The following is a 22103-nucleotide window of genomic DNA, read 5'->3' as shown; positions in this document are numbered from 1 at the left end:
ATGAGCCTGCAGAGGAGGCTGAGGATGCAGAAGATCAGCAAGATTGGCCATTGGGTCCAGTAAGGGAGAGAGCGTCTTCCCTCATAGGCAGCTGTGTCTCTTCCAAGGCCTGACCCCAGAAGAACTGGAGGACAGGGAGAGAAATAGATTGCACAAAATGGAGCTGGCCAAGCTCAAGATGGAGGGTCAAAAGGACCTAGAGTGTAAGAAGCTGGAGCTTGAGAATCACAGGATAGCTTTTGAAAGGGAAAAAGAGAGATTAGCACAGGAGAGATGTTTGAGGGAATTGGAGCTTAAAGCTAAAAGCTTAGAAATTAGTCCCTCTGGTGGCAGCGCACCATCTGTGCCTGCAGAAGGCAGAGTATATTTCCCCAAGGATGTCATCAAGGATTTTCATAAGCATGAGGATATTGGGCAGTGGTCTGCAGCCTATGAAATGGCACTGTTGGCCCACTGGGTCTCTGAGAAGGATTGGGGAGTGGGGTTGTGGGGCCGCTTTGTTAGTGATGGGAGGGATACTTTGTTAGACCTACCCAGTGAGAGTAGGATGATCTATGCCCTGATGACCAGGTTTGGGTTGATCCCAGAGCTCTATAGACAGAGAGTCAGGAATTGTAAGAAACTGGAGGCAACTACCTGGGTGGAGTATGTATCTTTCTTTTTCAGAGCTATGGCTGGTTGGGTGAAGGGTAGCAAAGTGAGTACTTTCGAGTAGCTCTATGATTTGTTTGCATGGTAGCACTTGTCTGGTAATTGTTTTCCAGAGCTACGCCAGCACCTTATTGATAGCAAGCTAACTAACCCTAGGAAGCTTGCTGAGGAGGCGGACTGCTGGGTCAGTACCAGGGTCCACAAGGGTCATGTGGGAGACTCTGCCAGAGGAGGGTAGGGTCCCTAGGAGAAGAGTGGGGGGACAAGGGTAAACAGAGGGAGTTCCAGAAAGGGCCCCAAAGTAATTCCCAATGGAACCAAGGTAAGGGTTCCCAGCCTCCCCCTGAGAAGAAGACAGAGCTCCCGACAGGTAAACCTGTTCACAGGGGGCCCCCTACATGCCTTGAATGTAAGCAAGTGGGCCACTGATGGTATGATCCCCAGTGTCCCCTGAAGAATCCCAATGCACCACCCCGCTAACCACCCCGTCAGATGGTGAGTGTAGCCCTGGGAGGGGAGGAGATGGGTGCCCAATGTGGGTGGGGTCCCGCAGAGATGTCCCTTGTCTCCTTAGGAGACTGTGAGATGGTCCCTAGGACCCAGCTGCCTGATAACACTAAGAAATACAGGCAGTGGGTGACCATCAATAGCCATAGGGTGGAGGCTCTGAGAGACACCGGGGCCAGTGTGACAGCTGTCAGCTGGTGTCTAAGTAGCAGGTGATCCCCCCCGCATTCTTCCCTGTAGTTGCCGCGGACAACTCAGAGAGCCAGTGTGAGGTGGCTCAGGTTCCCTTTGAGTGGGGGGGTCTCAGGTACTCTCCAAGTAGCTGTGAGGCCAGCCATGCCTGTGGATTATCTGTTGGGCAATGATTTAGAGAGCTCCCCTTGGGCTAAGGTAGAGAGAAGGTCTCATTTAGAGATGTTGGGTCTGCCCTAGTGGGCGTGTGTTACCACTCGGTCCATGGCAGCCAGTAAGGGTGTTCAAGAGGATCTGGAGCCTGAAATTATGGCCCAGGTACCTGCCTTAAAGAGAAGAGGTAGGTGGTGTGGGAAACCAGCCCCCATATTTCCCACAGTCCAGGAGTAGGCAGACCTCGAGGGGTATGCCCTGGAACCTACAGGGGAACAAGTGGCTGAACTGGAGGACCTGCCTGAGCTGACCAATTGGCAGTAAGAAGGAGGACCCTCCAGGGAGGAATTCTGTGACGAGCAGAAGAAGTGCCCTTCTCTTGAGGGTTTGCGGCAACAGGCCACAAACCAGGCAACAGGTGATCAGTCTAGATCACATTGGATCTATTGGGAGAATGGTCTCCTGTATAGCGAGCCTAAGCTTGCTGAGCCTGGGTCAGCCCGTGTGCTGGTGGGACCCCAGCGCTTCAGAGCCTTCCTACTGGGTTTGGCTCATGATGTACATTTGGACATTTGGGGCAGGACAAGACCTTTGAAAGGCTTGTCACCCACTTCTATTGGCCCCAGATGCGCAAGAGTTCAGATACTCATTGTAGGACCTGCCAGATTTGCCAGGCAAATGGTAAAAGTGGAAAGAAGCCCAAGGCTCCTCTCCAACCTTTCCCAGTAGTCAGCACCCCCTTTGACCGGGTGGGTATTGACATTTTGGGGCCTCTGGACCCCAAGACAGCCATAGGCAACAGGTTTATCCTGGTCTTGGTGGACAATGCTACCCGGTACCCGGAAGCCATCCTGCTCAGGACAGTGACGGCCCCCGTGGTGGGACGTGCACTGATGGGGATTTTCTCCAGTGTGGGGTTCCCCAGAGAGGTGGTGTCAGACCGTGATAGAAACTTCATATCTAAGTATATGGAGTCCCTGTGGAAGGTGTGTGGTGTAACATACAAGTTCACCACTCCTTACCACCCCCAAGGTAATGGGCTGGTTGAGAGATTCAACCGGACCCTGAAGGGCATGATTATGGGTCTGGAAGAACCCATGAGGTGTAAGTGGGACGCCCTCTTGCCATGCCTTCTGTTTGCTTACCGTGAGGTGCCACAGAAGTCCTTAGGGTTCAGTCCTTTTGAACTGTTGTATGGACACCCGGGAAGAGGACCTGTGAGCCTGGTTAAGGAAGGCTGGGAAAGAGCCCCCAGGAAACCTCCCCAGGATGTATATAGCTACATGCTCACCTTCAGGAACCAGACTAGGCGATTCAGACAACTCGCTCAGGTGAATCTGGAAGCCAGCCAGGAAGAAATGAAACGGTGGTTGATCAGAATGACACTCAGATCGAGTTTCAGCCTGGACAGAAAGTTTGGGTCATGGTCCCAGTGGAGTCCTATGCACTCCAGGATAAGTGGACTGGACCCTTTGAGGCGGCGGACCGCAAGAGTGATGTCACCTACTTGGTGGACTTGCAGTCTCCCAGGAATCCCTTGTGGGTCCTGCAGGTTAACCATCTGAAGCCCCACTTAGAGACGTCCGAAGTGGGCATGCTCCTAGCGACAGATGCTGGAATGGAGGAGGAGACTGAGCCTCTTCCTGGCCTCCTGTCTGCAACAGAGCAAGGTGGGTCAGTGGATGGTGTTATTCTCTCTGCCACGCTGACCCCTGAGCAGTAGAATGATTGTCGCCAACTGTTGGGACAATTCTCTGATTTGTTCTCCCTGGTTCCTGGTGTCACTGAGTGGTGCGTCCATGATGTGGACACTGGGGACTGTCCCCCTGTTAAGCACAAGACTTACAGAGTGACTGACAGGGTCAGAGCTTACATCAAGGAGGAGGTCTCCAAGATGTTTGCCTTAGGGGTGATTGAGTCCTCTAACAGCCCTTGGCCAGCCCAGTGGTCTTGGTCCCAAAGGCTGCCGCGCCTGGTGCCACACCTGAACTCCAGTTCTTTGTGGACTACCGAGGACTCTATTCAGTCACCAAGACTAACACGCACCCCATCCCCAGAGCTGATGAGCTCATTGATCGGCTTGGGGCTGCACGGTACCTCAGTACATTTGATTTGATGCCTGGGTACTGGCAGATCGCCTTAACTGATGGGGTCAAAGAGCGGTCAGCATTCTCCACACCAGATGGGCACTACCAATTACAGGCTATGCCCTTTGGGATGAAGAATGCCCCTGCCACCTTTCCGAGATTGGTCAACCAGGTGTTGGTTGGCCTGGAAGATTTCAGTGCCGCCTACCTGGATGACATTGCAGTGTTCAGCGCCAGTTGGAAAGAACATCTGCGCCACCTCTGGGAAGTGTTGATGGCACTGCAGAAAGCAGGCCTCACGATCAAGGTGAGTAAGTGCCAGATCGGGCAGAGTTCTGTTGTGTACTTGGATCGTCAGGTAGGAAGCGGCCAGGTGGCACCCCTACAACCCAAGATTGAAACCATCCTGGCATGGCAACCCCCCAAAACCCAGACACAGGTGAGAGCCTTTTTAGGACTCACAGGGTGCTACAGGAGGTTTGTCAAGGGGTATGGCAACATTGTTGCACCCTTGACTGAGCTGACTTCCAGGAAGCAGCCCAAAAAGTGAACTGGACTGACACCTGTCAGAAAGCTTTTGAAGACTGCCATGTGCACAGCACCCGTGCTTCAGGTGCCCAACTTTTCAAAGGAATTCATTGTCCAAACAGACACTTCAGAGCATGGTGTGGGGGCTGTTCTTTTACAGATAAATGAGGAGGGCCTAGACCAACCTGTAGCCTTCATCAGTAGGAGGTTACTTCCACGGAAACAAAGGTGTAGTGCAATTGAGCGTGAGGCATTTGCTGTGGTTTGGGTGCTGAAGAAGCTGAGACCATACTTGTTATGGACTCACTTCTGGGTTCAGACAGACCACAGGCCCCTCCGATGGTTGATGCAGATGAGGGGTGAGAATCCGAAGTTGTTGAGGTGGTCCGTTTCCCTACAGGGATGAACTTCACGGTGGAACACCGCCCTGGTACAGAACAAGCCAATGCTGATGTCCTGTCCAGATTTTTCCACCTTAGTGAAGAGGACTCCCAAGATGTTGGGTAGTTCTCCCCACATTTCAGCTGGAGGGGACACGTGTTAGACCTGGTACCATTGGCGTGAGTCTCCCTTCCACTTTTTGCTGATGTCTCCTCTGTTTTTTATATGTTTTGCGGGTTTAGATGCTTTGGGCACTGTGCCACTGCTATTCAGTGCCACAATGCAAGTGCTCCCTATTGAGAATTGTTGAACTAGATTAGTGACTCCATGATTGGCTTATTTGATTTACTTGTCAGACCCTAGTACAGTGCACCATGTGTGCCCAGGGCCTGTAGATCAAATGCTGCTAGTGGGCTTGCAGCACTGATTGTGCCACCCCCAGAAGCAGCTTGTAACGTGTGTCTAAGGCCTGCCATTGCAGAGCCTGTGTGCAGTCTAGTACTGCCTTGTTGACTTGGTAAGTGCACCCACATACCAGTCCCTAAACCTTCCCTTTGCTACATGTTAGCCACTGCTAAGGTAGGCCTAAGGGCAGGGTGCATTGTAAGTATAAGGTAGGGCATGCCCTGGTGTGTGAGGCATGTCCTGATAGTGAACTACAGACAATTTTGTTTTTCACTATTGCAAGGCTATCTGTCCCCATAGGCCACAATGGGCAGTTTAATTATAACATCTTATAATCCTAACTGACCCAGAGAACATGGTAGAAAAACGAATTTAGTATGCCTGAACTCAGAATGATAAAACACATCTTTTAGTAAAGTTGGTTTTAACCTTCTATGTTTGAAAATACCACTTTTAGAAAGTAGGTATTTTCTTGCCTAACCATCCAGCCTGCCTCTGCTAGGTTGTGTATTGCATGTCTGGTTTGTGAGTGACAGGAGGGTTTTGGCTCCAGCAGTCTGATGAGGCAGGGCTGGGCTGCATAGGACCTTGGCTGCATAGAGAGTGGGGGGAACGGAGATTTACCTACACTCCCCTGAGCCCTCATAGAATAGAGAGTAGGGGAGGAGATTTCCTTTCAGTCCACCTAGGCCAGGTCTGCTTTCAACAATGCTGTCTCCACCTCCTGTCAGGAAGCTGCACCAGGGAGGACAAAACTGGTTTTGGCCAGGTACAGACACTCTCTGCCTTCAGAGAACAAAGAGAATAGTAGTATAACTATTGGGGCCCAGACTCCAAGACTTTGGATCACTTCAGGGAATTAAGACGGACCTTTGCCAAGGAGAAGAACCAAAGAATCTGAAGGAGTTTGACTGCCCCTGTGCCAGTGTGCTATTTTCTGGGGTTGGCCTGCAGTGGTGTCTTTCTTTCCAAGGAAAGGGTAAAGACTTTTATTGAAACATTCATCATCTTGAAGAAGAATCTCCAAGGGCTTGAACTGTGCTTGCCTCCTGCTGAGGTCTCAGGGATACAAGACATCACCACCAGCTCCGAATTCCCTAACTGCAGAAGCCTGCGTATTGTTAGGCGCTGGAAGCGCGACTCAACAAGAAGAAGTGTGTTGCATCTGCAGCTGTTGCCGTCGCATTACCGGAGAAGCATGTCGCCACCGCAAGGGTCGCCATGCATCGCCAGAGAAGAGTGTCGCAGGGCCTGTCACGGCTCCGAAGTTACAGACTTTGCCGCACGGCCGTCGGGTGTGCACGCATCGCCTTCACGTCGTCGCATCTCATCAAAGACGCCATCTTGTCGCATCACAACCGGAACGCAACACAAGATTGATGCATCACCTCCTCTCCGGTAAGGAACAAACGCATCGCCTACTTTGCGCAAGCACTGAGGAATAGACGCATCGCCTCCCCCGAAGCAAGGAACCGAAGCATCACTCTCCCTGCGAACCCTTTGTTTATCTTGCGTGATGCATTTAAGGCACTTTGTGAGAAACGTGACACATTTACCATCATCTTTGAACTAAGCTATTTCTACCATCTAAAAGTCATTTTCTTAATACTGTATTGTGGATTTTTGTCGTTTGGGTCTTGTGTTAAGTCTATATAAAGAATACTTATTTTTATAAAACCTGTGTGGTGTCCATCTGTAGTGTTTTCACTGTATTACTGTATGTGTTCACAAATGCTTTACACACTGCCTCTGAGATAATCCTGCCTGCTTGTGCCAAGTTACCATGTGGGTGAGCAGGGGTTATTTAGGAGTGTAGCTCCCTTACCCTGACTAGAAGTAAGGGTCCCTATTTGGTCAAAGGTGCCTACCTCTGCCAGCTAGAGACCCCCAGTTCTAACATGAACTAACTGGACTAATTAAATATAGATGAGTAAGGGTGCCTACAAGCGATTTAATTAAAAAAATAGGTTACAATATTGGACAATTTACTTGAATAGTTAGCCCAAAATTGTGGCTAACTTGAAAAATCTGTGTAACAGTTTGCTTATTTAAATAATAATTAATACAGTATAACCAATTAGAAAACACAGGTGTGAATTTTTCAATTTAGGCTCATTTAATGTGAATCAACAAAATAAAGGGTACACAAATTGATTATCAACACAGAATGACAGAGGCAGATGTATAATATACACATATAATAACCTTCAAGTGTAAACATCTATTCCAAACTTAAAGACAAGAAAAAAATCGAAAGTGTAGAAAACAATTTCTGACACAACAAATAACAAAAGGAATTAGATGAACTTGTCGACGTTTCGGCCTTTTGTGGCATACAAGTCCGTCAGACCATCCTCAGGACTATGAACATAAAATTGTAATTGACTCTTTTAGATTGGTCAAACAATAAGAATGAACCAGGCGATTGGTTAAAGTTGTAGAAAGTTTCAGGTCCCAGATTTCGGAATTGTAAGTTATTTGGGAATCGGATGAGTGTCCAAGCCAATTGAACACACATCCCCACGCAATCCAAACAGATGTGCTCTAGGTAACACTCTTTTCAATCGAGTGACACGCACGATTCTTGAGAAAAACCGCTGTCACTAACAAACACCGTCTGCCATGACAGCGTTTTTTCTCGAGGAGCCGTGCCCCGTACGTGTCACTCGATTAAAACGAGTGTTACTTAGAGCACATCCATTTAGATTGAGTGGAGAAGTGTGTTCAATTGGCTTGGACACTCACCCGATTCCCAAATAAATTACTATTCCGGAGTTTGCGACCTGGAACTTTCTACAACTTTAAATAATCGCCTGGTTCATTCTTATTCTTTGACCAGTCAAAAAGGGTCAATTAGAATTCTACATTCATTGTCCTGAAGACGGTCTGACGGACTTGGTATGCCACAAAAGACCGAAACGTCGATAAGTTCATCTAATTCCTTTTGTTATTTGTTGTGTCAGGAATTGTTTTCTGTCCTTTCGATTTTTGTCTTGTCATTAAGTTTGGAGTAGATGTTTACACTAATGATTTGAAGGTTATTATTTGTGTATATTATCCATATGCCGCTGTCAATCTGTGTTGATAATCAGTTTGTGCAGTGGCATAGCTAGGGGGGGGCGGTGGGGGCGGTCCGCCCCGGCGGCACTATTTTTGGGGCAACAAAGGCATTCAGATAAGGCCCGGCTTGCTTTCGTGGGCGTTTGGGAACGGGCAGAGAAAAAATAGGACTCTGGAAATGTCCTCTTCTTTTTTGTGCTGGCAGCTGTCCCGTCCCCCCCCCTTTCCTATTATTCCCTCTCTTTCTGTATGCTCCTCACTTACTGAAAACCGTAAATTGAAGAAACGGTTCAGAACCTCTCTTTCCTTCCTTCATTTAGTTGCTTCCCTGTGAAATGGATCCAAAAAAGAAAAACACTCTTGCGGGAAATGCCCTTTTTCTGACGTTTTTCTATTCCAAAGTGCAGCGGCATGGAGAGAAATAGAAGGTTTTAAATATGAAAAATAAATACAAACTAAATAAAGCAAGACAGAGTGGTTGCAAAGTGGCCAGATTGGTTTTATTCACATCCAAATACATCAGCCTCACTTTACAGACTTTGCAGTGAAGCGCTACTTTTGTTTTCTTGTCTTTCTTTGAACAGCATTGTTGCCCCCAGGTGGGGAAGTGCACCATTCCTGGAGGTACTGCAATACCTGGTTGATGGGTGGATTGGAAAACAAAATGTGTACCATGGCTCTGTGTTTATGGATGTGGTCTTTTTAAACCATGTTGCTTACGTTTTGGAAGGATATAAGCAATGGACATTGAAACGGTTCCCTTCAGGGCCCTGTAGTCATGTCCTTAACTTTTCAGGAAAAACCACTCGCTGATTTCTGAATAGTGAGTGAGAAATCGTTAAGGTAACCATCTTGTTTCTGCTTACATTTCACATGCTTTACTTAATCTTGCATTCCCTATGAGTGTTTTCTTTAACTTTTTTTTTAGGCAGCATATTACTCTTATCAAGTGCATAATTTGAATTGAGCCACATCCAAGTGTTTATAGCGGGCACAATTAGGTTGTAGCTGAAGACAGTGCAAGTTTCTCTCAGTGGGGCAGCATGGTTTTCAGTGGGGGAGACGATGTGGCACTATGGCCAGAGCTGTCGAATTTGGAACTGGGGAACTGGGTTCAGCCTTCATGACCAGTCCACCAAACCACTCTATGGAGGGAGCATATTCCCATGCTAGACCTTAGAAGGCCCCACTAGACCTTAGAAGGCTTGATGTCTTAGCACAAGCAGGTGTACCCTAGTGGTGTCAATTGTGAGTTAACCTTGAAGGCCTGTCCACCACAATCCATACTGAAGTTCATCTCCAGTCTTGCGGGCACGCCTACGAAGCAGCACAACCTAGAGCAACAGTGATCCAGTCACTGTGACTCTGTCACTAAGGTCACATGAACCTTGAGCGGGTTAGGGCGGTGCAAACGGTGTGACCGCACTGGGTACCTATTTCGGGTGGGTGCATAGTGTTTGCAAGTATATTATGGTTTTTAAAAAAACTTGCTGCCTCCTTCCTGGCCTCCAGCAATTTTCAGAAACAATAAAAATGTCATGATAGCTTCGGTGAGTAATGTTCTTCCTAGAGAGAGATCTGAGTTTTGTCTAGTGGAAGGGTTAACTCCTGGAAAAGTAGCACAGAGGGTTAATGTACCTGCTGCAAAGAACATGTACCATGCAGATCACAAAGTGCACTGCTTTAATGGGGGGACCATGATGAATGGTCATTTAATGTCAGCTGTAGATGATGGATCCCTGAACAGTGTCATGTATGTTCATGTTTGCATTGTGCTGGGGGATTACCAGGTAATTGTTCACGCAGCTCTCTGATGGATGTCACATGCGGTTTTTCTGAGTCCCCAGATAGATCATGCAGTCTGTGTGTTCTCTTTTATACTGCCAGTCACTGCCAGTCACCGGTGTATTCAACTGTGTAGCTTTGGACCGTGTCATGTATGTGCATGTAACTTGCATGATTGAGGTAACTATTAGCCGCGATACTACGTGTCTCTCGGTCCTCTTTCAAGTGCTTGCCGTCCTTTTTCCCCAGCAACCCCCCCTCCAGGGGTGGCAATCTGAGGGATAGCCACGGGCGCCACAAGCTCTAGCTACGCCTCTGAGTTTGTGTACCCTTAATTTTGTTTATTCACATTAAATGAGCCTAAATTGAGAAATTCACACCCGTGTTTTCTAATTGGTTATCATATATTCATATTTATAGAAGCAAATAGTTACACAGATTTTTCACATGTTAGCCACAATTTTGGGTTTACTTTTCAAGTACATTGTCAAATATCGTAACCTAGTTTTTCTAAGTAAATCCCTTAAAGGCCCCCTTACTCATCTATATTTAATTGCCCAAGCCTCCAACGGTATATTGGGTTTCCCACTTTGTTTACTCCACTCTAACTGGACTAAGACACCTCAAATCAATGATTTTTAGACATAAAGTTCGGGACTCGAGATGGTGTCCATAATACCCTGGAGTGAGTTGGAACCTTCTCATAAAACAAAAGGAGTTAAAAACAACAGAGCTCTTCACTGGGAACCAGTGCACCCCTTCTAGAACTAAAGAGAGGGACTCTTAATCTCCGCCGAGAGACAGAGTTAAACGCTGAGCTCTTAATCTCTAAACGCCTCTTGATCTGGCTACAGGGGTTCGTTTTCTGGAAGGACCCCAAGATGGGGACAGGGGGGGGGCAAGGTTGAGGTCTTCAGCTCATACATGCCCGTAATCACAGGAACCTATGTTTTGTTGATAGTCCATTCAAAAAAGTTGAAAGTGAGTTTTAAATCATTGTGATTTTCCAGAACACCTCACAGAGCAGCTCTGGATTTTTGAAAATGTAAGATATAGGCGGATCTCAAGAAAAGTGGCATCAGTTTATTTTATTACATTTGTAATGATCAATGAATATGTCATGAAATAAAACATAGCATGGGTAGTTGTCGCCATTTAGATCTAAATATAATTTTCAACTCATCCTCAAATACCCCCGTTACCCTGGGTTCTAAGCACTCCTGCTGCTGGTAGACTACAGAGCTGAGGGGCCGTTTAATGCAACGGTGGGGCATATTAACAAGGGCTTTATCTCTGCTTTTTTGGCTTAAAAAGCCAAAAAAGCGGAGATAAAACTATCGCCCTATTTACAAGTGGGTGCTAACATGCATAATCGCATGTTAGCACCCTTTTTCCCGAACGCCTCCCTTTGCATCTCTAATGAGATACAAAGTGAGCGTCACTGGACGTACCCCAATAGACTACCTTGTAAAATATCGCTGATGTTCACATCGCGATATTTACAAGGCAGCCCACAGGATTTCAGCAGACGTTAGATTTTGGCGAAAACAGCGGTTTTCGCTAAAATCTAACGTCTGCTAAAATCCTGACTGAGCTATCCCTAACATAGCTGGTGGATTATGCTGATACGACCACAGGGTCATAGCCGGCGTTAAAAAAGGAGCGCTAAGCGCGCTTTGCGATAGTTATCGCAAAGCGTTGCTAATATGCCCCGATGTGTCTAGTTTAACAGAGACTATTCGTCAAAGTGAATGATCTTGGAGAATCGTTGCTTTTCAGCAGTTTGTTGGTTCCAGAAACCGACTTCTGTTAGCCAGATCAAGAGTAGGAGTTTCTGTTTGGGGATACGCAGAATTGTTTGTAATAACCGCGGGGAATATTAGCAACGCTTTGCGATAACTATCGCAAAGCGTGCTTAGCGCTCATTTTTTTAACACCGGGTATCGCAGGTTTTTATCGCGGAGGTATCGCGTTATTACCAACGCGTATCTCCAAGGCGATAAAAATTCCTGCGATAGCGGGGAAATCGCCGTTTTGCAGGGAACATCGCTGGTTTTCCAGCGATGTTCCCTGCAAAACGGCGATATAACCTTGCTGATACGACCCTGTGGTCGTATCAGCATAATCCACCCCCTATGTTAGGGATAGCTAAGTCAGCATTTTAGCAGACGTTAGATTTTGGCGAAAACCGCAGTTTTCGCCAAAATCTAACGTGAGCTGAAATCCTGTGAGCTTGTAAATATTGCGATGTGAACATCATCGATATTTTACAAGGTAGACCATTGGGGTACGCCCAGTGACGCCCACTTTGCATCTCATTAGAGATGCAAAGGGAGGCGTCAGGAAAAAGGGTGCTAACATGCGATTATGCTTGTTAGCACCCTCGTTTAAATAGGGCAATAGTTTTATCTCCGCTTTTTTGGCTTTTTAAGCCAAAAAAGCGGAGATAAAGCCCTTGTTAATGTGCCCCACCATTCTCTATCTCTGCGTAAGCACGTCTCTCTCCGCCCCCGTCATCTCCTTCCACTTTCCCAGATCATTCCTTCCGTAGGTAGGATCATAAGGTGTAGCTATGGGAACAGGGGCACTATCGTAGTGACGCTATGCATTATCTTTAGGAGAGCTGCTATGAGAAGGGTTCTCAGGGGGCAGACAGCGAGCCTGCACGCGCGCAACAGGAAGGCGGCGCTGGAGGAAAGAAAAGAGCACATACCGACACGCCCCTCCCCCATACACATACGTACACACGCCGCACCCGGAGACAAATTCTTGTCATGATGGTTGCGGCTCCATTTTCGCGGCGTGCGGTTCACATCTCAAGGGTGAATGCGTTCTTGTTGGCAGCGTTCGCTTTCTCTCATACTCCGGGATGTCTCGCTCCAGGTGTGATTCTGAAGTATGAGGGCTCGTCGCCACTAACGAGCATTTGTTTGTTCTGATTAGCTCTTACAGGGCCTCGTAAGTAACCTCGCCTTCTGCGACTCTGGCATTTTTTTGTGCTTTCAGAGCAGGATGAGATGCCAAGTTCCAAGCATAACCCCATGGCCACGTGTAGTTGTGGTACCTTGCAGTGAGGGGCTGGTTTGAATATTTTTGAAGGGCTGATTTTGCAGGGTGCAACAACGCCCCCTAGTGGTGTTTTGAGTGTGTTGTGTTAAAATATTCTGCTTCCAGAACTTAAAGGGGGGCGGGTCCTGGCGGGTCTCAGACCCTGCAATACTTAAAAACCGAATATAAAACGTGTCACTTTCGGACCCTGGCAAAACACTGGGCGATTTCTCAACAATAACGGTACAAATCCTTAAAATATTCCATGCCTCTGATGTAATCCCTGTTTCGTTTCACCTTTTGTTGAATCTTGAATACCGAAGATTCTTTACGTTTCTCAAGATGATGTGCTGAATCTGATGCATTTCTTTCATGCAATTTATGGCTCTTGTATTGCCAGATGTCTGAGAGAGTTCGGGTTTTGTGAGGGTGATTATGACAGGGCACGACTGATCACCCTTAAACGGAGCCTGAAAGCAGGGTGAATTTCTCACAGCGACGGCCAGTGAGTCCTAGAGATCTGCATATTAATGCACACCCAATCCTTGGCCTCTGTGCGGAGTGCGCAGGTTGCATATATGAGAAACGTCATTCTGGAAAAGTGTGAGCTATGCAGATGGAGGATTTCAGGGGAATGTGTGGAGGAAAAGAGCACAAGTATCTAACAAAGTGAGAGACTTCAGAAGGAAATGGTGAGAAGGGAAGAAGTGGTTTGAGACACTCTGAAGACTAAAATATCTCCCAAAGACCTCGGTAATGTTTACTTCATAGTTGCATGTTTTCAGAATTGAACATTTTTCAATTTTATTATTTAAAACAAAGGTGGTGTTATTGATTTTTCTGCTACAGCTAACAAACATTGGCAAAGCCAATAGGTCCGTTTTTTTAAAATATATATGTTTGTTGTTCTTTTACAAGCCTCGGTGCAATATTGGCAACATCCCAGACAGGCACTCAAATACTGGTCAGGTGGCACACTATGTGAAGTACAGTATTTTAGTTAATATATTTTAAGCCACGCCCTCAGTATAAAGGTCGTGCCTGTTGAAAAGTATTCCTAGTTAAGCTCCTTTGGCCATGCCTCTCTTAGAGATACACCACGCACCTTTCGTCCTATTTAAAGCATTGGCTGCATCATTGTTTCCTGCAGCATAGTGCTTTATTCTTGGTAGTAGTTGTTTTGGAGGAGTGCACTTTGGCGTATTTTACCCCGTTGTGTTGTGTGACGTGCTCTGCCCCAGAATGATTTGGCTGTGGTGTGTTGTATAATGGTGTTTTGAGATGTGGCATGGTGGGCTGTGTCAGATCTTTTGGGTCATGGTCAAAATGTTTTATGGTGCTGCATATAATGTCCTGCTTTTTGTGCTGCCTCATGTTGTGGTGTGGTCTACTGCAGCTAATGCTTTATGCTGTGTTCAGTGCTTAATTTGAACTATTGGTTGCAGATGGGGCCACAAGCTCTCATTTTGTGCACTGCACTTTTGTTATTTTCACACTTTGACCAAGAGCAAGTGAAAGGCAGAAAAAGGAAAAAAATGGAGGAAAGAAAATATAGGAAAATAGTGACAGAGAGAGAAGGAAGGGATGAAAACGAACTTAGAAGAAATAAATAAAGGGGCAAGGAGTATATGGTGATGGATAAAAGAGACAAGAGGTGGAATCAGAACTAGACAACCATGATATATGCATGCCTGACATTCAGTAGCGCCGGCAACCGATTTCTGAGAAAAACCTTGGTCCCCAGCACTCATTATCTTATGAATTAGGCAGTGGTTGTGCTTTGACACAGTTTATTATGCTACAACGGTGTGTTATCGCTCTTTATGTTGTGGCTTGGCACTTTGTGTCGAGGTTTATTGGACCCTGAAGGAGTACACAGTAGAGTGGTAGTATCATGTTGTGGCATAATTTGTGATGAATTTCCGGGTGGTGCCCTTTTTAGGTTTCGCCTGCACAGCGCTTTGTGAAATCTATTGTATTCAATATAAATCTTAAAAGGGGCATACATACCGCCTCCTTGTTTTCCTTGCTTTTCATTGCTTCCTGCACTTTTCCTCCATTTCTATTTGCTGTATAACTATTTCCTGCATATACCAATGCTTGTTCCTGTGTTGTTCCTCGTTTGCATCTCATCAGTTTCCCATAGGTGAAGTACTGCTTCCATCTGTGTTTCTGGAACTATTTTCTTTGACATTGACCATCTTTCTGCTTCCTCTATAGCTCTTGCACTGGCTGCCGAGTGCATGGCTCTCTACTGTTAGTCTCCGTCCCTCAGGTTGCCCCTCACCCCATTTCCCTCCTCCCACGCACCACTTTAATTACAACAATCTCCACACAACCTTGTCTCAACCCTTGTCATATTGCCTCCATCTTGGAGTCAGACATTACTTTTAGAGCCTCTAACTTGTTGCCTGCTTCATATTATGGTGTTTAGAAGACAGATAAAAATTGCAATACATAATGAAATTGTGGGGGGGGGGGGGTGGAGTGCAGCATACGCTGTTACAAATGTATTTGGTAAGCTGAAGTACTATGCAAAACCTTACTTGCCACAGATGTAATTACAGTTAGTTCACCTGCTAAACCTGTGTAACTTAAAACGTAACTCACAACCAGCAGACTGGGCTACAGAAACGCCCTCTACGCCAGGATCAACAAATCTCTGCTCCACAAGCTCCAGACCATACAGGACACCGCAACCAGACTCGTCCTCGGCATCCCTCGACACTTACACATCACCCAACACGTATGAGACCTCAACTGGCTTCCCATCGAGAAGAGATTTACCTTCAAGATACTCACCCAAGCCTGCAAATGCCTCCACCACAGCGGACCCCAATATCTCAACAAAAGAATCTCCTTCCACGTACCCAAGAGAAACTTCCGATCCGCCGACCTCACTGAAACCCCGCGCATCCACAGAGCCCGAACTGGTGGAAGAGGCTTCTCCTACATCACAGCAAAGTCCTGGAATGAGCTCCTGATCAACATCAGATGCACCCCTACTCTGCACATCTTCAGGAGGACCCTCAAGAACTGGCTCTTCGACTGACCGGAGGTGCACCCCCCACACTCCAGCGCCTTGAGACCCTCACGGGTGAGTAGCGCACTTCACAATTCCCTGATTGATTGTTTGATTGATTGATGGTGATGAGGCTGCGGTGAAGGGAAAAAAAGGCATTTGGAGAATCAGCCCTGTTTCGTTTGTGCACTCAAGAGCAAGCTACCTGCGTACCTATGCACACTGACAAACGTTCCCATGCGCATTCATCCACTCTGCTGAACCGCCTCCTGGTGGTTTTAAGTGAAGGTATGCACCAAACTCATGCATGCCCACAGGTGTGAGCGGCTCTCTCTACCAATTGGTCTCGGGACTTTAATCTAGGCGGTGCAGCGTGCGCAAGAGAAACAACGCCCTCTGTATGTAACCTAGACATCAGGTCTTCAGAATGCTTCGATAGCAGAAAGCTCATTCACTGCCTTAAATAAGATGATTCCAACATATACTTTACACATACAGTTAGTTATTTTGAACATGCCTTTGCTATTTGGTAGAAAAACATAAACATAGAAAACGGTTGTTAATGTCAGATTCATATTTGCAGCAAACTCTACTACAGTGCAAAATAGTGCCACCTATCCTGGAAACAACTAGGGAGCAGAGAGGGGCGTTCGAAAAAAGCTGCATGTGTAAATGCAAATCATGGCTTGAATCGACATGAACATCCTGGACATTTTCAGTGGATGAGTTTCCATCTGAGAAAGGAAAGCTGTTTCAGAAAAAAAAATGGATGGCCTGTATGTGGGAACTTCATTAGTATAAAGACCAATCATGTTTTGTTAGGCCGATATTTTTCTAGTATTATTGATAAAATATACACAGTACGTGTATCCAAACAATACATTTAGTGTCTCTACCATGAGTATTGCTTTGTTTATTTAAATCCGCCAAATTACATGTCCGTTAATTTGTGCTTTTGTAAAGAACTGAGGTTGTCTTTTTAGGTTTGACCTGTACACTGCATGCGCTGTGCATGGGAAATGTATTGTATTCAATATATCTTAAAAGGGACTTACATCTCGCCTTCACTTCTTATTGGTTGGTCCATGTGCTTGTCACTTTACTTTTCTCCGTTTCTATTGGTTGCAGCCTGTTCTCCCTTCGGTTCTCTCTGCAGTGTCCCAGCACCGAAGTATTCATTCCCATCCGCTTTGGTGGGTGGATTTTCCTTCCATGGTTTCACGCATTTAAAGCATGCTTTCTGACAGCATTTGTTTTGCTTCGTGGGCCGACTGCACGCATTTAAAGAGTGCTTTCTGACTGCATGTTTTTGGCTTTGTCTGACGACTGCATGCATTTCACGGCACGGCACCGGGGGCAAGGCGCACTCACCAGTCCCTGGGCTCAAGCAGGGACACACTTGAGTGCTCCTTTTTACCTGTTTGCAGCACTTGTGTTTGCATTGTGCACATGTCTGAGGGTTAGCTTGTCTGCCACATCCCTTCTAATTTGCATCTCTTCCTGCAGGAGTACACTCTTGATTACCGTACGCACTTTGTTTTCAGAGTGGCTTTGTTTCTGTGCGATTTTTGGGCTCCCCGATGAAAACTTGAGAGAGCCACCTGCCGTCCTCATCTGTGAAACGCCTGCGATGAATGGCTGAGTCAGCCAGCACAATAGCCCAGCCGGGGGCACCAGCATCACAGTACATGGACCGTGTCTCTTACCTCCGTGCAGTAGCAGCAGCATCAGGCCGCAGCTGTCTTCCTGCAGTCGAACAATTACATCCAGTAAGGTAAGGGGCCTGGGATTCAGTGATAGCACAACTGTTACTCACAGCTTTTGGGAATTGCAGGACTGGTAGAAATTGAGAGTTGAAGACCCGTGAATCACTGATGAAATGCTGACGCAAGCCACTTACTCCCATCAGAACTTTACTCTGCCTAAAATATTGAAGCAGTACATTATTTTTTCTTGGTATTAGCTCCCCTTCCCAGCTCGCCGTGCCAGTGAACTTAATAACCAGTCTGCAGCAGATAAAATAGGAACACCTGTAGAGTGCCCCTGTTTGCCAAACTTTTGCTGATTTTTCTTCATTGCCTCAAAGACTCTGTCCTTCAACTTGGACACCAGGGATCCTGATACTGGGTTATTTATTCATCTTTCGTAGAGTGTCTTCTAGATTAATGCCTGTGCCCCATTTGTGCTTTCAGTCCTCACTCCGTACAGCCATTCCCCCAGGCTGTGTTAGCACTCCCCGCTCTGTAATTCCTCTGTGCTCTCCCTTCGTATCTGTTCTTCATGCATCATTTATCCCTCTACAGCCTATTATGGTATTTGTCACTTTGTCCTATGAGCTGTCTCTTTGCCCTGCAAGCTGTCTCTTTGTCCTGTGAACTGTCTCGCCACTTAGCAATTTTATTGTCTGTTATGTATTCGTCTGTGATTAGTGCACTCTTTTAGCTAGTACTTCCAAATCATAACACTCCAACAGAGTTTCAGTAACTTAAACTTAGGGCCACTGGAATTATGTGGCAGGTGAGGGTCAAATTATGTGGCAGGGTTGAGCAAATTATGCAGAAAGAAAAAGTAAATTATACAGCATAATGCAGCAGAATTGGTAATAGTATTACTTCATTATTATATAATTTTTAAACTTTATGGGTCTTGGTTGCATTAGTACCAATTTAACATTCAAATATACCAGTAAGCAACAGAAAGGTGACCAGTCCAGCTTTGCAAAGATCCATCCACTGCATAGCAACATCTCATCACATTTGTAGTAACTTTTGAACCGTTTGAATTGTGCAGCAGGTGCAGTGGCACTGGGCCCAAAACTTTTCAAAACTCCTCTAAACACATAGTTTTTAGATCAATTTATTATATTATTTCCCTCTTTAATTTTTCAATATGTTGCTATTACTTACCCGCACTATACCACTAGGAACTGCACAATATATTGCAGTATTTAGTATATAAACAGTCATAACACTTTAACAGACTTTCTGTAACTTATATTGTAAAACTACTCAGCAATCTACAACTTACAACAAAAAACTGCGTATGTATCACACAGACGAAACCTAATGCATTTACCAATGCTTGTTCATATGGTGTTGTGTCACAGTCAGTTATCAAGTCCCTAGTGTGTTCCGTTATTCTAACCTTGAAACTGCATGGTGGAAGATTGAAGCCGCGTGCCATGGTAAAGCCTTAAGCCGCAGGTGCACGTGGCAAGTCAAACACATGAAAGAGTTTTACCTTCCAGCTTCCCAGACGTCCCGGTTCCTTGTGAGCGCGCACAAGTCGGCCGGTTTCTTTGCCTTGGAAGAATTGCCCGCACAGAAACATCATTAGAGAATCCATTGAGGCTTGTGGTAACGCCACGACGTGTAAGAGGGTCGCGTGGATGCCGCAGAATAAATCATCAATACCACTTCACCCTGGGGTGCTAGGGGGCGCGCGGACAAGATGGCTGCAAGCGTGTAAGGCTCCCGCAGCCTAGTGCCATTATCCTTCACTTCTCCTGCCTGCGGTGTGAGACGTGACTGCAAACGCCGCCTGCTGCTGAGTAAAGGACTCCGGCGGCCCTGGGGGGAAGAATTGGAGCCGGAGTCAGCCCATCGCCGGAGATATCCGCTCCGACAGCCGGCCCGGTGAGAAGCGCGGGGCGCGATGTGATTGTCGGCCGGCTATGAGGAGCACTCCGGCCCGCGGTTTCGCACGAGGCGACCAGGCCGCATAGGCCGCGCGTCGCACGGCGGGAGGAAACAACCCGCTGGCGACCTGTAAAGGCATTGAAGTTCCCCCCCTGGCGACAGCGAAGAGCGGTGAAGCTACCGATCGCCTGAGCTGCGGCATCACACAAGGGGAGCGCTGGAGCTGTGAGACTCGCTGTGGTGGGTGCTACCTACGAGAGGCGCTGTGGACGGTAGACTGTGGCGGTGTCATTGGAGGGGCAATCTGAGGCGGCCAGCGAGCGGAAAGATGAGATGTCCCGACCAGGCTTGGATCTCCCTGGTGAGGCCTGATCAATCGTCTGTTGGAGCGGCCAGGTGAGGCATGCGGGGCCGGCGCCCGACGTGAGGGTGGCCTGGGACAAGGAGCGAGGTCCCCGTGCGCAGTGCAGAGAGGACAGGCCAGGTGGGCCTCCTCTAGTGCAGCTGAAGGGAGGCGGATCGCCCTGACACTGTGGAGAGCACCGCTGTGTCCTAGGCCCTAGCTATGGACAGGTCCCGAGCTCTTTATGCCTGACACCCGCAGGAAGCGACGAGAGGCCCGTGAGTCCCCCGGCGGGGGCTGCTGGTGATAGGCTCAAGGGAGCGCTGTGTGGAGGAACGGTCCCGACTGTGGGCACGAGACCAGTGGATCACGGCATAGCCGCGGCCGATGTGCTGCCGGATCTAGGCCGAAGGTGCTACCGTGTGGATGGTGTCGCACCGGTTGGCGGCCCCTGTGTGCTGTGTGCTGGCGGCTGAGGTGGTGCATTACTGGACCCTGCTTGTGAGCGGTGCACTCGCCGGGGCCGAGGAGAGGCGCCTGGTGGGTGACTCTGCTACGTGGAGAGCCCATTGTAAACCGGACTTGGCGGCTTCGGACATCGGGGGGCGCCGGCCGAGCGACGACGGCAGCTGAGGAGGCCCTGTGATCCTCTCCCTTCTCTGGCGCTGGTCGAGGAGGGGGGAAGTTAGCTTCCTGCTGCCCTGATATAACGGTGCCCAGGATCGCACCTACCTGACACGCACCGGAGGAAACCGCGAATGCCGTCAGCACAACAATTGGCCATGGGGCGGTTGCGGAACAAGCAAAGTGAGGGCCGGCTGAGGGTAGGGGACCCTGGCCGGGCACCGGGACACTCTGATGGAGGTGCGGAATTGCCGGCGTCGACTTTGGAAGCCAAAATGGACGCCATGCTGGCGGCAGTGGACCGGCTGGGTAACACCCTGGAACAGACTAGAGCCTCCTTGGAATCCCGCATCGACAAAGTCACGGTGGATTTCACTTTACTCCATGCTGACCACCGTAAATTAGTGGACAACGTTGCTCACCAGTGCCAAACGCTACAAGATGTTCAACCGGTGGTGCGCAGCCACACCGCAACTTTACAGGACCTGATCGATCGAGTTAATACTCTGGAGGACTGTGCTGAGGATGCAGAAGGACGCTCTCGACGCCAGAACATACGTGTGGTGGGCCTGCTGGAAGGGGAGGAGGGTCGGCATCCAGAGCAGTTTGTTGAGGGGTGGCTACGGGACATTCTCCCTACAGGGGTGCTCTCTCCACAGTTTGTCGTGGAACGGGCACACAGAGTCCCGGCGCGGAGGCCTATCCCTGGGGCTCGGCCGCGTCCTTTTCTATTCAGAATCCTCAATTACCGCGACAGGGACGTGGTACTCCGTGAAACAAGGAAGCTGGGCGCCCTTGTGGTAGGGGGTGGCCCAGTGATGCTGTTCCCGGACTATACGGCGATGGTCCAGAAGCGGAGAAGCTACTATTTAGAGGTGAAGCACCGACTACGTGAACTACAGATTCCATATTCCCTGTTGTTCCCCTCACGCCTCCGGGTGGTCACAAAAGAGGGGACACGTTTCTTTGACGCCCCGTCCGATGTCTGGGACTGGTTGGAGGAAACGGGACAGCACAGTGGTCAGAAACCCACGGACTCAGGCATTGGCAGGCAGCGAGAGAGACGGTCGCAGCCCGCGGCGACGGAGGGGAAGCCGTGGAGGGTCGGGCCCTGCCGTGGCACCCAGCCCGGAGAAGATGCGCCTGGAACGCCAGGAAGCCCTTGAGGCAGTGGCAACCTTGGGATCTGTGAGCAGTCAGGGGGACCTGGCAACCCGTGACCATAGCGATCCTGAAACTAGTAGATCTTCCTCTCCGACTGCCATGCTTTCAGATGACCAAATGCTGCCAGTGGTGACACCTCAAACAGCTGACATTATTGTGTGAATAATGACGCATTGGGACAATGATATGTACAGGCGATGGAGGTGGAATGAGTGTGGCTGGGCACCCGCCGGGGGGGGGGGCTGTGGACCCTGCTACTCCCCTGTTTGTTGTGATGCGGTTTCTCGCGCCGGCAGGTGCGGACCGGCTGGGGTGCCTTCGGTGGGTGGGACTGGGCTCTCACTCCTTGATCCCCCTGATAGCACAGGCAGAATACTTGGGCCGGACCCACTCGGATCATAACCCCCTTAGGCTGCGTCTGTGTTGGGACCCCGGAAGGCCCCGATTCCGTGCCTCTCTAGGCGCGGCGGTTGAGCAGTTCGTAGAACTGAACGAGGGAATGACAGGCAGTGAGC

General features: G+C 48.3%; 1 protein-coding gene and 1 non-coding gene across 2 annotated transcripts in view; both read right to left on the bottom strand.

The window, feature by feature from the left end:
• The window catches only part of SHISAL2A (shisa like 2A), a 518326-nt gene that overhangs the window by 485472 nt on the left and 10751 nt on the right, over positions 1-22103 (bottom strand). The window lies entirely within an intron of this gene.
• LOC146834967 (RNase MRP) lies at positions 15974-16252 on the bottom strand. Its single transcript, XR_014960944.1, has one exon.

This window comes from Triturus cristatus, chromosome 4_2, assembly GCF_964204655.1.
Source record: "Triturus cristatus chromosome 4_2, aTriCri1.1, whole genome shotgun sequence".
Classification (NCBI taxonomy): domain Eukaryota; kingdom Metazoa; phylum Chordata; class Amphibia; order Caudata; family Salamandridae; genus Triturus; species Triturus cristatus.
The sequence above is the reverse complement of the archived record's forward strand: the minus strand, read 5'-3'. Positions and strand labels throughout refer to the sequence as shown.